Raw genomic sequence first — 17,146 nt, forward strand, 5'->3', positions numbered from 1 at the left:
CAGGCTGCTGAATGTCACATACGTAGAGTCATTTGTCAGTCATCTTTAGTTTGGTGATCCTCACACCATATTAATTGAGTCTCCAGCACTTCCATTATGAACCATAAAATGGAAAAGGGAATGAGATAGTGAGCATCTGGAGGCTGTGAATTACACGAAGGTTGTCTCGGTGATTCCCACACGCTTTAATACAGTTTTTGCAGAATTATACAAAGGTTGACACGGTTATTGGCACACCCTCGTTGTTAGTGTGGATTACTGATAATTTGTGTGGATACCTTGGTGATTCACAAACCTTATGGATCATTGTCACGTTGTCCTGTTTAAACATCCTGGCTAACCAATTGACTTAAAAATATTATATTTTTGGTTGTGATACAATCGAATACAGGCATTTTTAGAGAGTTGTAACACGCAGAAATAATTTCATCAGCTGGGCAAAGACTATGGATGGGATAAATGCGCCAGCACCATTTTTAGCCACATCTGGTCATCCTGCTTTAGAATGGAAACAATGGAAAGAGGGATTGGATGCATACATAGACGCGATTGGAGAAGATGATTAAACTGATAAACAAAAATTAGCCATCTTAAAACATTGCTTAGGTGCAGAAGGTAGACACATTTTGAGTCGTCTACCCCCAGTGGTATCTGGGCAAATGGATAGTGATGGGGATACGGAAGTATATGACATAGCAATCAGACAACTGGATAAGTTATATGTTAAGAAAGTGAATGAAGTCGTTGCACAACGCAAGTTCTTAAGCAGAGGGCAATTTCCAAATGAGTCAATTGATGTATTTGTAAGTGATTTAAGAATTTTAACTGCTAGATGTAACTATGCTTCTTTTCATGACCAAATGGTTCGTGATCAATTGGTGCATAAGGTGGCCGATGCAAAATTGCAAAAAAAATTATCAGCTGATGAGTTAACTTTAGCTAAAGCCATTGACATCGCACATCAGTTTTAGGAAATGAAGTTGGACATAAAAGAGTTGTCAGATAAACATACTGCAGAGATTCAAGTAGTAAAAAAAGTCAGTAATGACAAACATTTGAGTAATACATTTAAAGGAAAAACGGCTTTCAATCAGAATGTGGAAAAAAAGAATATATGTGTTTTAAGTGTGGTATAGCTGGCCATTTGGCCAATGATAGGAAATGTCCAGCCATTGGACACGTGTGTAGATATTGTAAAATTAAAGGTCACAATGCAAGGATGTACAAGAATAGAACCAGAGGTAGAGACAATAGCATGGAGGTAAAAGGTCAAAGAATGAACTATACAAAGGAGATTGGAAGTAACACAATAGAAGAACAGATGAAGAATTTGTGTTGAGTGTGTATGAGATTTATGGGGAAATTAAAGATACCCCATTCTGTGTGATAAAGATAGGTGATAGAGACATAAAGGTAATGGCAGACTCTGGTGTAAGACACACCTTGATTGGAGCTGAATGGTTGAAAGAGTTTCCCGACGTGAAATTGTTGCCTCCAGACATCAAGTTAGTAGGTAATAAAGAACCCATGGAGGTGTTAGGATATTTTACATACAATTTGAATTTTAAAGGCAAAACTATTGAAGTGAAAGTGTATGTGGCCAAAGAAGGGTCCTGTCTTTTGGGATGGCCTCAGAAAAGAGATCTTATGATTACACTTGATCCTAATAGTCTTTATCAGGTACTAGGGTATAGTGATTTAGTGTTAAAGGTTGGAGATAATGCAAAGACTGAGTGGGAAAGGATATTGCCCAAAGTTTTTTTTCTTCACAGTTGGGTTTACTGAAAAACTTTGTACTCAAGATTGTTTTAAAAAACAATGTTTTACCCAAAGTACATACAGTCAGAAATATTGCTTTGGCTATGCGAGATGCGTTGAAGGAAGAATTAGAGAGATTGTGTAGACAAGACGTGATAGAGGAAATTGAAGCCTCAGAATGGTTCTCACCCTTAGTAGTGGTACACAAACCTAATAGGAAAATCAGGTTATGTGTCGACTTGAGAGATCTAAATGACAACGTGTTGGTGGATCGACATCCGCTACCTAACATAGGAGACATGTTTGCCAGGTTGAAGGGAGCTAAAGTATTTTCAACGTTAGATTTGTCTAATGATGCACAAGAGCACACGGAAACGTTACACAAAGTTTTATGTATATTACAGGACAATGGTTTAACTTTGACTAAAGAAAAATGTAAATTTGGTGTAGATTCAGTGGATTACCTTGGTCATAATATTAGTAAAAATGGAGTCTCGCCTAAACATAATCTTATTAAAGCAATAAAAGAAGCTGCCGAACCACAAAATAAGAGCCTACTAAGATCTTTTCTGATACTGGCAGAATACTATGTCAAATGTATTCCTTTATTTTTTGACAAAACCGTTCACATGAGGAATTTAATGAAAAAAAAACAATTATTTATATGGGATGAAAATTGTAAAAATGAATTTAGACATCTGAAAGTTGGGTTAGCCTCTGCCTCTACATTAGCAACATTTGACACAAGATGTGATTCAGTTATCGTTTCAGATGCTAGCATTGTTGGCATTGGTGCGGTCTTAATGCAAAATCAAAAAAGACATTTGGTCACCATTGCTTTTGCATCTAGACCATTAAGAGGTGCTGGGGATAAATACTCAAGTTTGGAAAAAGAAACGTTGGCGTGATGGTTTGGGAAGTGAATATTTTCAGAAGTATGTTTATGGTATGGTATTCAGGGTGAGACCAGATCATGGCCCCTTGGTGGAATTATTTACGACTAAAGGTTGTGGCAAAGCAACACCCAGAAATGCCAGGTAGCAGTAAAAATGACTAGACTTTCGCTTCAAAGTTGAGTCTATTCTGGGTCTAAAAAATATTTTGGCAGACTTTTTGTCGAGATTACCTGTGGACGATAAAAGTGTCGAGATCGAAGACAATGACTTAGAAAGACTGGTGTCAGTTTTTGAAGTATCCAAAGGATGCATTAAGGAGGATCAATGGAGGTTGGCATGTAGTAGTGATGATGTTTTGAAAAAGGTTGTGGAATATGTTAAGTCATCGTGGCCAAGGAAAAATATATTAAATGGAGATCTTGTACTTTTCTTACAAGTGGCACAAGAATTGTTATTACAAGATGATATACTAATGATAGGACAGCAATTGGTGGTACCAGAGACTCTTAGACAGACGATACTGAACATGGCTCATGAAGGTCATCCTAGCATGAGTAGTATGAAGAGAAGAATCGGGAGTGAATTTTGGTGGCCGGCTGTGGATAGGTCGATTAAAACGAAGGTCAGGTTTTGTGTTGAATGTGCCGTCCGTGATAAATTTCAGAAGACGATGACATATGAGCGGACTCCAGTTTCAAGGCCATCTCGGGTGTCGGAGTGAGTATCATTAGACTTTGCAGGACCCATGTGCTTAGGTGGTAACCCCATGTGCACCATAGTTTTGATCGATCGACTTTCCCAATGGCCCGAAGTCAAGTTGGTTCCGCAGGTTACAGCAAAAGTAGTTATTCAGTTTTCGAATAAAATGTTTCACAGCTGAATCATTGCATAAAGATAATGGTGTGCAGCTGACATCCAATAAGATGTGGTTGTTTCTCAAGAGTCATTGGATTGAGCATCGGCGCACGTCAGTTTTGTTATCCCCAGATTAATGGAATTGTGGAGAGGTGGATTAAGGTGCTAAAGGAAGGTGTACAACTGCCCATTATTAATGGGGTAAATTGTCAAAAAGCCATAAATGAGTTATTGTGGAGCGACAGAAATACCCCTGGAAGGGATGGAGACATTTCTCTGTTTGAAAAAATGAGAGGAAGGAAAAGTGCGTGCAGTTTGAATCAGAGATGGATGATGGAGTTACTTGAAAAGGTGAAGGACAAAGGATCGTCTGGTGTCAGTGCAGGTGTGAGGAATATACAAGATGATGAAAGTTAAAGCCCTTGAAGGTGAATGATTAGGTACAAGCAAAATAATGGAGGTTGGTGAGGTCTGGTGTGTCAGGATACTCACTACCCATGACAATAGTCAGGGTAGGTAAACAGATTGTAGAATTATCTGACGGCAATGTATGGAACTTGAGCAAAATTGTGAGAGCCCCGTGGTTGCTATGGCCAGATGATGATATGAAAGCAAGAGGTGTGAAAGGATATATAAATTGGCGGAAGGAGGATACACGACTAACGAGAAATAATGAAGGGCAGAGAGAGATGAGACCAAGACCTGTGTGGTGCAAAGATTATCTGATGGAATAATAATGTATAGCCTGCGTTTGCAATTGTCACTAAGACACATGTTCTTATTGTTGTAGAATATAAATAATTGTATAGAGTTAAATTTAGTCTGTTGTAAGGTTATTGTAAATATTTAACTGTTAACGGAAAGGGATGTTACCTACTGGCCCGACTTGGGTGGATTCTGGAACACAAAATGGGGTGACACCAGACTCCACACAAGGACGGTTGGCCCAGGCTTCATGGTGAAGATATGATGTTAAAGTTCTCCAAATAAATCTACCTCATTTATGCCACAATGTGAAGAAGACGTAATATGTTACACAAGTGTCCACTAGAAAGCAAGCAGTTGTTCACATAAAAGCACAAGAATCCAAAAGAAAGCAGAGAAACTGGAGCACCACGCCGCGCAGCCCACCAGTGTCCTTAACAGCAGACAGCCCCAGCCTGGGCATAATCCATTAGCCATAAGTAGTGGTATCTCCAGCGACAATTTGTGTGATCCTAAGCACATTCAGCATTCTTATCTAAGGAACTGTCACCTTTGGCTGCAGTGTTTAGTCATGTCATATTGCTGAAATGGAAACAAGCTCAACATCTCAAGCATTCTGCTTTCTGCACAGCCATCATGCTTTCTGAAAGGGAAATCGTTGTTTATTGTGCCATCGCGTTTGGCTGCTTTTGGTTTATGGAATGTGTGTACACACGTTTTATGAGAGCTCACTGTGTCAAGTAAAAAGCATCCACTCTGTATGCAGCGGTGTCACACGCATTTATCTTTCAAATCACGTTGGAGCAGTAATCTGGTTTGTCAGTGTCTCAAATGTGCACCATCACGGCGTGTGGGCCAGCAATTTTTGGGATCAACTATGAGGACATTATTTCCATGTACATTACCTTTGCGCTGTTTTGTTTTTTAACTGGACCGTTACACTTCGTGGGGAATTCGCGAGGCTCACCTGTTGAATGCCCGCATGCATGCCTCCGAGAGGATCCTCTAATCTCCAACTGTGATGAACCACAGATCCAGCTCGACAAGGTCTTGGCAGTACGTTTAAGGTGGTGATGGTTGATCCGCTCATCAGCTGTTTGGTCAGTCTGTGTGCGATGTTCAAGGATGTCTGGAGGTGCGATGCGGCTTCTGCCTTCACCGCACCGCGACATATGCTGGCGGCACTAACCAGCTACGGCGAGCGCTCCAGTCACTCAATAAGGTAACTGTGTCTGGTAGCTCTAATTTCGTCATCTGTTAACGTTTTAAAGACATGTTTCAGCAGAAGGACTAACAAGCTTTCTAACTCCTTCACTATCCCCATTCAATCGATGCTGGTATTCACAATTACGAAGTGAGTTGTCAGTTGACTTTGTTTTCAGCACCATAGTATTGAAGTGTTTTTCCCTTGGACACATGCTTGTCTATTCCATATTCCTAGTTTGATCACATTACTTCAGCTGCTCAGAGATATACACTTTTCCTGAACATTTCTGGCGGTAAATTTTGCCTCAAAGTTAACCTGACTCCATCTGGTCATAATTTGAAGTCTGTTTCTTGGAGGTAATAAACTTGTGACGTTGTGATAAATTTGTGTGAGATATCGCTCACTAGATATCTATCTTGCTGTGTCTTAATTGGATGCAGGCCATTTTTAGCAAAGGAACAAATAAGTTTGTTGTTTTAGTGTTTACTTTGTGTCACGTTTCACGTTTTGCCTAAGTATTTGCTAGTTATTCCATATTCAGGCTTCAATGAATGTTATTGTATTTCTTACTTGTAGACTCAGTTTGCATTCATTCCATGACTGCGATGTTCCTGTGTAAATCTGCATCTTTTCTGGTGTACAAGCTTTTTATGTGTGGGCACTTTCTCCATGAATTTGCTGTGTCGTTTATATTACAGTGTAGGTGTCTTTACCTACTGTGCACATCTTTTACGTTGGTTTTGCCTCTAATTGATATGTTAGGTGTGATCCCTATATTTTCACATGCTACACTACATTTTTGTGTGGTTTGGCCACATTTATATTGCTGTAATTTCACCTTTTACGTCCTGCTGGGTTCAGTGACTAAATATCGAGGGACATAATATAGAATGCCCAAAATATCGACGCCAAAATATAGAAGGACTGAATATCGACTCCCTATCTACAAACAGGTAAGTACTAAAATATTGATTCCAAAATATAGAATGTTAAAATATAGTTAGCTAAAATATCGAATTTTTTAAATGTATTAAAAATAATATAAAAGGAATTAAATATTAAAAACAATTAAATAAAACATACATAATATAATATAAAAAAGCTTAAAATGTAAACATAATAAAAGTTATGTAAAAAAAGTAGAGCTTTTGTTGGATAGTGAGAGCGTAAAAATTACTATTCCCACTCCAGTGAGTGCAACAGTAGGGAAAGCGTTGGATAGCGTAGGGGTAAAAATTACTATCCCCACTCCAGAGAGTGCAACTGTAGGGAAAGCGTTGGATAGCTGGAGGGTAAAAATTACTATTCACACTCCAGAGAGTGCAACAGTAGGGAAAGCGTTGGATAGCGGGAATGAAAAAATTACTATTCCCACTCCAGTGAGTGCAACAGTAGGGAAAGTGTTGGATAGCGTAGGGGTAAAAATTACCATTCCCACTCCAGTGAGTGCAACAGTAGGGAAAACGTTGGATAGCGTAGGGGTAAAAATTGCTATTCCCACTCCAAAGTGTGCAACAGTAGGGAAAGCATTGGATAGTGGGAGAGTTAAAATTACTATTCCCACTCCAGAGAGTGCAACAGTAGGGAAATCGTTGGATAGCGGGAAGGGAAAAATTACTATTCCCACTTCAGTGACTCCAACAGTAGTGTGGTAAATTTAATTACCTAGACTTAATTTATGCGGTAAAATTAAATAAGAATAACTCAGTAAAAATAAGAGGCAGAATCCGTGGCATTTGAGGTTTTAAAATGGGTTTATTCCTTACAAAGGAATTGGTTCGAACCAGGCAATCGTATTCCGTCACCACTAAGGTTCGGGAAGGGATAGAAGCAATACTTTATTGACAGGTTGTCATATTTATAGTAAATGCATTACAGTGAAGACATATGCAGAAGGCGTTACAGCTGAGAAGAGAGATAAGAATACACATACGTAATGAAAAGGCGTTACAATAGGCGTGCATGAGGGCATGTACTAGAAACGTCATTATGATGATGACACAAGTGGGTGGATCCATAAGGGAATCCTGCAAAGTCAGCAGAAATACTTGCCAAATATGCGCGCACAGTAGCATGACGTGTGATTGACGTGTAACTGGAGGGTAGAGAGGACTTGACATTTAGCCCTATATGAGGAGACAGAAGTCTGGGATGTCAGAACAACCTAATCCCAAATCGTATCTAATATCTTGTGTTTAAGGAACTGTATTATCTGGAGGGAAAGGTCTCTCAGGCAGAGGCTATCCTATACTAACTACTAGTGCGTGTATAAGCGTCTACGTGTCTGCATGAGATGCGAGGGGCATGGGCATAGCATGGCAACAGAAGCCATGAATTACTTGCACGGAGACAGTAAGGCCGGGCCCTTTGCTCTGCAGCTGGAAGGATGTTTACCTAAACTACTAGACAGGAATGCATTTCTCGAGGAGCGGAGCAGATAACTTGAAGGCTGAATACAGTCTTGGCAGGCAACAGGCCGGGCCAGGCACCGTTAGCCGCGCAGGAAGTAAGACAAAGGTCATGGATACAGATACAGGTCCAGGCTGGAGCATTCAGAGGCAGAAGCAGGAAAAGCTCGATGGCAGAATTCAGGGCCTACCTTGCCAGAGCTGGAAAACGTGAAAAGTATACCATATAAAGACGGTGGCAAGGCATACTTAGGAACGGAATATTCAACCCATTCATGGCGGATCTGAAAGAGGACATGTTGACGTTGGACACATATTGTTAGACGGACCGGGAGGGTCGGCCGAGGACAAGAGGAGAGGTCTCCGAGGAGAGCCGTCTCCAGCGATCGTACAGACAAATAACTTCCCCCCCCACAGACAGATACCACACTAGGATAAGATTTAGCGTTCTTTATATGCACTTCTTAAGGTACGATGAAATGGTACAAGGAGGTCTGGACTCAGGGGTCCCCTCGATTAAGTCTCTCAAGATAGGAAAAGGGGGTAGCGGGACAGTCTGTCTACCAGTCTGGTAGTTCGGATGATATGGTGATTAGCTCACAATCCTCGAGCTTGGTGGTTTAGCTGGTACGGGCCGCGGCAGCGCCAGCAGGTCCCGGTGGAGATGGTCGATACACGGTCCGCGGCAGCGCCAGCAGGTCCCGGTGAAGGTGGTCGTTACAACGGTCCGCGGCAGCGCCAGCAGGTCCCGACGAGGATGGATGTGCAGAAGGCCGCGGCAGCGCCAGCAGGCAGGACGATAGTTCGCAAGGTAGGGCTACGGCAGCGCCAGTAGTCCGTCAAGGCTGAGTTCTCTCGGTGTCTCTCGACTCCAGGATACAACTGCCTCCCTGCTCCGGAGCTGCCCCAGTTATAGGGCAGGCGCCCTTTGATGTCCGGACCCTCGCACTTGGAGGTCGGGGGGTCCGGGATGAAGGTGTCCAGACACCCAGCAGGGGGTGGAGCCAGCGCCTGGGGGAGCTGGAGGCGATCGGCACCTGGCGGGGGAGAGTCCTTGGCGCTTCGTTCTCTCATCGACCTGCCAAGTGGTCCGCTCACCTCCTGGGTGGAGGGTGGTGCCGGGATGTCGGGGCCGGCCAGGCCCAGTGTTAGGGTCGGATGAAGGCCACGCGGCCTCGTGGCGCAGGGCCCAAGATGGCGGCTTGACCCGGCCGGGGGAGCCGGTGGTGGCTTGGGTCCGTGATACATGGAGGTCCGAGGGCAGGAATTCCGTCGGGAGACGGGGTGCGGGTGATTCTCGTGGGTCACGCCTGGTGGGCCTGGGCTGGGGCCCTGTTATGCGGGGAGGGAGCCAGCCCTTCGTGTGGCCTGTCCAACATGCGTCCCCCCCCAGCTGAAGGCGGGGAGAGTCACCCATCTCCTTGGGGACTTTCCTCGTCGAGGCGGAAAAAGCGTGACAGGCCATCCGCGTTGGCGTGGTCTTGGCCCGGTCGGTGCTCCACGGTGAAGTTCATTCCCTGCAGGGAGATGGACCAGCGCAATAGTTTTGGGTTCTCCCCCCGCATCTGCATCAGCCACTGCAGGGGTCGATGGTCGGTTTGTACCCGGAAGTGGGTACCGAAGAGATAGGGCCGGAGTTTTTTGAGGGCCCACACCACTGCGAAGGCCTCCCTCTCGATTGTGCTCCAGCGCTGTTCTCGGGCCAGGAGACGTCGGCTGATGAAGGCCACCGGCTGGTCATGACCTTCGGGGTTCACTTGAGAAAGAACCGCCCCGATGCCGTGGTCGGAGGCGTCTGTCTGTACCACGAATTCCCGACTGTAATCGGGGGCCTGGAGTACAGGGGCGGTGCACATTGGCGGCCTTCAGCTTTTCGAAGGCCGCTTGACAATCGGGGGTCCAGTTAATCCGCTTCGGTAGGCTTTTGGACGTGAGACCCGTGAGGGGCCCCACAATGCTGCCGTAGTCCCTCACGAACCGCCGGTAGTAGCCGGTGAGCCCCAAGAAGGCTCGGACCTCGGTCTGGGTGACGGGGGGCTGCCAGGACTGGATGGCAGCAATTTTAAGTTGCAGCGGGGCCACCAGCCCGCTTCCCACCTGGTGCCCAAGGTAGGTCACGGACCCTTGACCAATTTGGCATTTGCCGGCCTTAATCGTGAGGCCGGCCCGCTGGAGGGCCTGTAGGACCTCTTGGAGGTGGAGGAGGTGGTCGGACCAGTGGCGGCTGTATACAGCGATATCGTCCAGGTAGGCCGCGCTGAACTCTTCGAGCCCCGCCAAGACCTGGTTCACAAGACGTTGAAACGTGGCGGGGGCGTTCTTCATGCCGAAGGGCATGACCTTGAAGTGGTAGTGGCCATCGGGGGTAGAGAAGGCAGATCGTTCCTGAGCCCGGGGTGTGAGGCCGATCTGCCAGTAGCCCGCTGTTAGGTCGAAGATACTGAGGTAGCGGGCGGCCCCCAGCCGGTCGATCAGTTCGTCCGCCCGGGGGATAGGATGAGCGTCGGTCCGGGTGACAGCGTTCAAGCCCCGGTAGTCGACGCAGAATCTCAGTTCAGGTGTGGTGCCGGGGGCAGCGGCTTTGGGTACCAATACAACCGGGCTGGCCCAGGGACTGTCCGAGGGCTCGATGACCCCGATCGTGAGCATTCTGGCTACTTCCTCTTGTATGCAAGCCCATACCCGATCTGGTACGCGATAGGCCCGGTGTCGGATAGGGGGACTGTCCCCGGTGTCCACGTCGTGCAAGCACCAAGGGGTGACCCCGGGGGTGAGGGAGAACAGTGTAGCGAACCGCAGCAGGAGGTCCCGGCAGCCCTGGCGTTGCTCTGGGGTGAGGGCATCGGAGAGCCGGACCCCGTCCACGGAACCGTCGTCCTCCTGAGCCTTCAGTAGATCCGGGAGGGGTTCGGAGTCTTCCTCTGCCCCACTGTCCGTAGCCATCAGGAGGCTAAGTTCTGAGCGCCCAAAGTGTGGTTTGAGTCTGTTGGTGTGGAGGACCCGAAGGGGGTTCCGGGGGGTCCCCATGTCGATGAGGTAAGTGACGGGGCTTTTGCGCTCGACCACTTTGAAGGGCCCCGTCCACTTATCTTGCAAGGCACATGGTTCGGTGGGGGACATCACCCACACTTGTTGACCAGGTTCGAACTCGACGGAGGAGGCATTGTGATCATACCACCTCTTCATGTCTTCCTGGCTGGCCTCGAGGTTCGCCTTGGCCATCTCCCTGAAGCGCCGAGTCTGGTTGCGTAGGGCCAGGAGGTACCTGAAGACGTCTGGAGGGGTCTTTAGGGGGGCCATCTCCCAACCTTCTTTGACTAGGCTGAGGGGCCCCCGCACAGGGTGCCCGTACAGGAGTTCGAAAGGGCTAAAACCGAGGGATTTCTGGGGAACTTCCCGGTAGGCGAAGAGGAGGCACGGGAGTAGTACATCCCACTGGCGACGGAGGGGCTCTTCCAATCCCCCAATCATCCCCTTGAGAGTGCGGTTGAATCGCTCCACTAGTCCATTCCCTTGGGGGTGATAGGGGGTCGTGAATCTGTAGGTGACCCCGTACTGTTGCCAGAGGGACTTCATGTATTTGGAGATGAAGTTCGTCCCTCGGTCGCTGACGACTTCTCGGGGGAAGCCCACCCGGGAGAAGATCCCCATTAGGGCCCGGCCAACCACTGGAGCGGTCACAGTTCGTAGGGGCACCGCCTCGGGGTAGCGGGTGGCGTGGTCCACCAGTACTAGGATGAACCTGTGTCCTTGCGCCGTGCGGGGGTCCAGGGGCCCCACAATGTCTATCCCTACCCTCTCGAACGGGGTAGTGACCACTGGGAAGGGTTGTAGAGGGGCTTTCAGCTTACGGCCACTCTTCCCGCTGGCTTGGCACGTGGGGCAGGACCGGCAGTGGTTCAGGACGTCGTTCCTCATCTTCGGCCAGAAAAAGTGGGTTACTAGGCGACTGTAAGTTTTGTCCTGGCCCAGGTGTCCAGCCAGGGGTACATCGTGGGCCAGGTTGAGCAGAAAGTCTCTGAAGCGGAGAGGTACCACTAGTACTCGACCGGCCCCTAGCTCCGCGATTCTTTGTTCGCTGTATAGCAGGTCGTTATCCCAGTAGACCCAGTGAGTTCCGGTGGAGTCCCCGGCGCTCTGGGCGCTGGCTTGTTGGCGGAGTCCCTCGAGGGAGGGGCAGGTCTTTTGCTCCTGGCGGAACTGTTCCTGGGTGGGCCCCCCTTCTTGACGCCATTGAGCCAGGCCGGGTAAGTCCTGGGGTTGCGTGTCCCCTTCGATCGTTGGTTCCGGGGGGTTGGCCTCGTCGTTGTCTTCTACTGGGGCGACCGGGGGCGGAGGTGCTGGCCATTCCGGTTCTTCGGATCGGGGGACGGCACGGGCGGCCATGGACCGGGTGGTTACGCAGGCCCAGTCCGGGAGGCCCAGCATCCCCAGGTGCTCTCTTCTCTCGACGGTGGCCCACAGGGAACTCTCAAGGTCATTCCCCAGGAGGCAGTCCACGGGGGCATCATCCCGGACCGTCACCTTCAACAGGCCGGAGACCCCTCCCCATTCGAAGGGGACGCAGGCCATTTGACACAGACTTTCGGAGTTGTCGGCTGAGCGGACGGGGCAGAGAATGTTCGGCAGGATCTGCTCGGGCTTCACCAGGTGACAGCGGACGGCCGTCACACTGGCGCCTGTGTCACGTAAGGCCTCGGCCCGATGCCCATTAATGGTCACCCACTGACCGTATTTCCTGGTGTTGGCGGGTAGGGGAGCCCGCGGGACCATGTCTTTTCCCCCTAGACACGCTAGAACCATGGCGGCCGGTTCCTACTCTTGCTGGGCCGGCTCATACTCTTCCTGTTCCTCTGATAGTCGTTCTTCCCCCAGGGCGACGGCAGCCACCTGGCGGGGCTTGGGTGTTTGGTTCTGCGGGCAGCTCGGGTCATTGGCGTAGTGGCCGACTCGCTGGCATCGGTGGCACGTGACGTTGGCTCGGAACCCAGGACGCATCGGGGGGTTGCCCCGGCCGGTCGGGGGCGGGTTGCTGGTCACGGTTGTTGCCGGGGGGCTGTCTCTCCCTCGCCCCTGGCCTCCTCCTCCTCGGGGACGGTGCTGGCCTTGGTTGCTTCGGTTTTGCTCGTGTGGTCCTCTCCGGCCCACTCGGGTGCTTTCCCATCGATCAGCCTCAGCGGCGAGCTGCCGGGGGTCAGTCAGTTTACTGTCGAGGAGGTGCTGCCTGAGCTCGACGAAACAGTTGTTCGACAGGTGTTCCCATACCATAAGGTTAAAGAGTTGTTCGTAGGTTGTTACCTGGCTCCCCTTGATCCAACCCTCGAAGGCTCGGCTGAAATAGTTGACGTACTCCACCCAAGTTGTACCCGGGATCCGGGTGCAATCTCTGAACCTCTGGCGGTACATCTCGGGTGTGAGGCCGTAGCGGGTGAGGAGGGCAGCCTTCATGTGGTCGTAGGACGACATTTGGTGATCAGGGAGCTGCAGCAGGGCATCGCGGCCTTCGTTGACGAACCTCCCCCATAGTCCGGCTCCCCAATCACTCCGGTCGATCCGGTGGGAGGTCATGGCGATCTCGTAGGCTTTGAACCACTGTTGTATGTCGTCTTCTCGAACATACTCTCGGACAACATCCTTGGGGATGTGGACTTTTTTCTCGGTTGCTCCCGGGGTGTGCGGTCGCTCAGGCATCCCCGGTTCTTTATTCTGTTTCCGAAGTTCTATTTCCGCCAGTTTGCGCTCGTGTTCGAGTGTTATTTTTTTTTCCTCAAGCTCTCTCTGTCTTTGCTTTTCTTCTCGCTCTTCTCGGAGCCGCAGATGCTCTAGATTTATTTTCTGCTCGGCTAACTTGAGTTCACCGTCCATCTTGAGTCGTGCCATTTCCAATTCGTGTAGTCTGGTTCTTTCTCTTTCCTGGATCTCCTCCTGCGAGAGGCCCGTTCCCCGCTCCTCGGGAGCCGTGGCGTTCCCCTCTGGTGCGACACTGTTTTGGTCGGAGGGTCCGGCGATCCCAGTTTCTGTCCACGACTCAAGGGCGTGCTTCAAATCATCTTTGGTACTCAGGCCGGTGGTAGCAATGCCTAGTTCCATGCAGAATTGTTTAAGTTCGCGGTGGCGATATTCTTCCAACTTATCCATTTGGAACTTTTCAGTGGAACCGCTATCTTTGGCTGACATCGTGGTTTTGTCGTGGGGTGAGCTACTCTCTGTACGATTACGCGTTGATTCGGATCGCGCCGCTGGCCACCAATGTTAGACGGACCGGGAGGGTCGGCCGAGGACAAGAGGAGAGGTCTCCGAGGAGAGCCGTCTCCAGCGATCGTACAGACAAATAACTTCCCCCCCACAGACAGATACCACACTAGGATAAGATTTAGCGTTCTTTATATGCACTTCTTAAGGTACGATGAAATGGTACAAGGAGGTCTGGACTCAGGGGTCCCCTCGATTAAGTCTCTCAAGATAGGAAAAGGGGGTAGCGGGACAGTCTGTCTACCAGTCTGGTAGTTCGGATGATATGGTGATTAGCTCACAATCCTCGAGCTTGGTGGTTTAGCTGGTACGGGCCGCGGCAGCGCCAGCAGGTCCCGGTGGAGATGGTCGATACACGGTCCGCGGCAGCGCCAGCAGGTCCCGGTGAAGGTGGTCGTTACAACGGTCCACGGCAGCGCCAGCAGGTCCCGACGAGGATGGATGTGCAGAAGGCCGCGGCAGCGCCAGCAGGCAGGACGATAGTTCGCAAGGTAGGGCTACGGCAGCGCCAGTAGTCCGTCAAGGCTGAGTTCTCTCGGTGTCTCTCGACTCCAGGATACAACTGCCTCCCTGCTCCGGAGCTGCCCCAGTTATAGGGCAGGCGCCCTTTGATGTCCGGACCCTCGCACTTGGAGGTCGGAGGGTCCGGGATGAAGGTGTCCAGACACCCAGCAGGGGGTGGAGCCAGCGCCTGGGGGAGCTGGAGGCGATCGGCACCTGGCGGGGGAGAGTCCTTGGCGCTTCGTTCTCTCATCGACCTGCCAAGTGGTCCGCTCACCTCCTGGGTGGAGGGTGGTGCCGGGATGTCGGGGCCGGCCAGGCCCAGTGTTAGGGTCGGATGAAGGCCACGCGGCCTCGTGGCGCAGGGCCCAAGATGGCGGCTTGACCCGGCCGGGGGAGCCGGTGGTGGCTTGGGTCCGTGATACATGGAGGTCCGAGGGCAGGAATTCCGTCGGGAGACGGGGTGCGGGTGATTCTCGTGGGTCACGCCTGGTGGGCCTGGGCTGGGGCCCTGTTATGCGGGGAGGGAGCCAGCCCTTCGTGTGGCCTGTCCAACACATATGTATTTGCGTCTTCATAGCTTGAAGTGGAGGGAACATACATGCACTTGTAGCATGTACATGGAGCCGTTGGGGTCTAAGATAGGGGACATAATTGACCATAAAAATTCATATTTCCTCATTCCCTCCTTGTCCCCTACGGACCCTTCATGAGATATCGATCCTCAGGAATCCATCAATTTGTTCATGTAACATCATTTGCTCTTCTTTCTTCTTCCGGGATTTTGAACGAGAACTTGAACGTGGAATACATGACGTGGCACACAGGCCGCAAATCGCTGGTCCACATTGTAGACACAGGCAACAACTGAATACTATGAGAAGGCCAATACCTAGGAAGGATAGGACTTTCCATCCCCAGGCTGACAACACGCTCCAGAACCAACCGGACCATGTCCAGGTGCCGGGATTCTGATGTATCTGGCTTGCAATCTTATGAAGACGAGTTATGGCTTTATATACGGATGGCGCGTTTTCTGGAATGAAAACACAACAACTTGATCCGATGACTCTACAGGCTCCGCCCCTATCGGCCAGGATGACGTCAAGGACAAGACGATTTTGGAGGACAACAATCCGCATCGCAGACTGCTCCTCTGTTAAGTTGCCTAGGGCAGAGGTAGTTTCATTCACTACTGCTTCAAGGGTTCTGGTTAATCTACGTATCAGTTTACTATTAGAGACAACACCTATGTAAGGAAAGAGACCTTTATTGAAGTCTGTATATTGTTCCCATGCTGTTTCAGTGTAGTCAACAATTGGGATATCTCTCTGGGGTCTATTGTGTACTAGATGGGTATTTCTATGATAATCAGGAGGGGCTAGGAAAACAGGTGGCAGAAGGAATGCAATGTAACAGGTACCATCCCAATCTAAAGGTAAGCGTATATATGCGGTATGACCACAAATGAAGTAGGAATGACGGGAAGCTCTAAATGTAGACTTGCCTTTATCACTGAATTCGATCACAGTGGTGCATTTACTATGACCCAGGTATACTGAACCCTTCTTTCTTACACATAATTCACCTTTGACTGGTAATACTGACATAGCAGGTAAGACTAGTGCAGCTTCGGATTCAACATTCAGAATCATGAGGTTGAGTGTAAAATTACCTAATCCATATACTTCATTTTCTAGGTCAGTTCCTGTCCTTTTGGGAAGTCCCTCCTTGTTAGGGTAACAGGCTTTAAGCAAAACTAAGTTCAGGTTTCCCCATACCCAGTTGCTCTGGTAAACTACAGTATTTGAATCTAAAGAATTAATCAAACTAAACCATGCGCCACAGGAACCATTATGTGTGAATGGATACGGAAAGAGAGGCAGAACTCCTTTGTATTTCTGATAGGGAAGGAGTCGGCCACATATCCAACAATTTGTAGCATTGCTGGCCTGATGGGAGTGATGTAACATACTAATGAATGTGTTGTTGCGCAGCGCGAGTCTATAGGGCAACTCATGTGAAGGTAATTCGCTAAAAGAATGTTCGGCAGTATCATTGTAAGCAGAATGAGCACGCTTGAAAATAGGATAGTATATGTGCAACAGTATACTTGCAGCAATAATCAACAAATTTAGAAAAAACATAATCAACAATGTCACTATACAGTGACTATGAAGTGATTTACAATATGCACGTTTCTTGAGCTGTTTCTGTCTATCTCTCTCTCGATTTCGGTCTAGAGGATACATGTCAGAGACTAATTCAACCGATTCACCTAGGAGAGGACTTAAACAATCAAATTGTCTGACTTGCTAGACCTTAGTTTCAGTTTATAGTTTTGGGAAACAGTGTTCTCGACCAGGGGGAGTTTTGAATCAGTCTGTGGAAGGGGGCAGGGCTGAGAGTTCAAATCAGAAGGTAGTCCATGAAATTTCTTGATATGGCTCGAGTGTAGCCAACCCTTGCGACCCTCTACCTTCACTGCTGTCCTCGTGGTCAGGAGTACTAATCTCGGCGTTTTGCCAGCGAGGCTCCAACGGGCTCCTCCTGTCGAAATTTCT

This window comes from Triturus cristatus, chromosome 3_1 (genome assembly GCF_964204655.1).
Source record: "Triturus cristatus chromosome 3_1, aTriCri1.1, whole genome shotgun sequence".
NCBI classification, from domain to species: domain Eukaryota; kingdom Metazoa; phylum Chordata; class Amphibia; order Caudata; family Salamandridae; genus Triturus; species Triturus cristatus.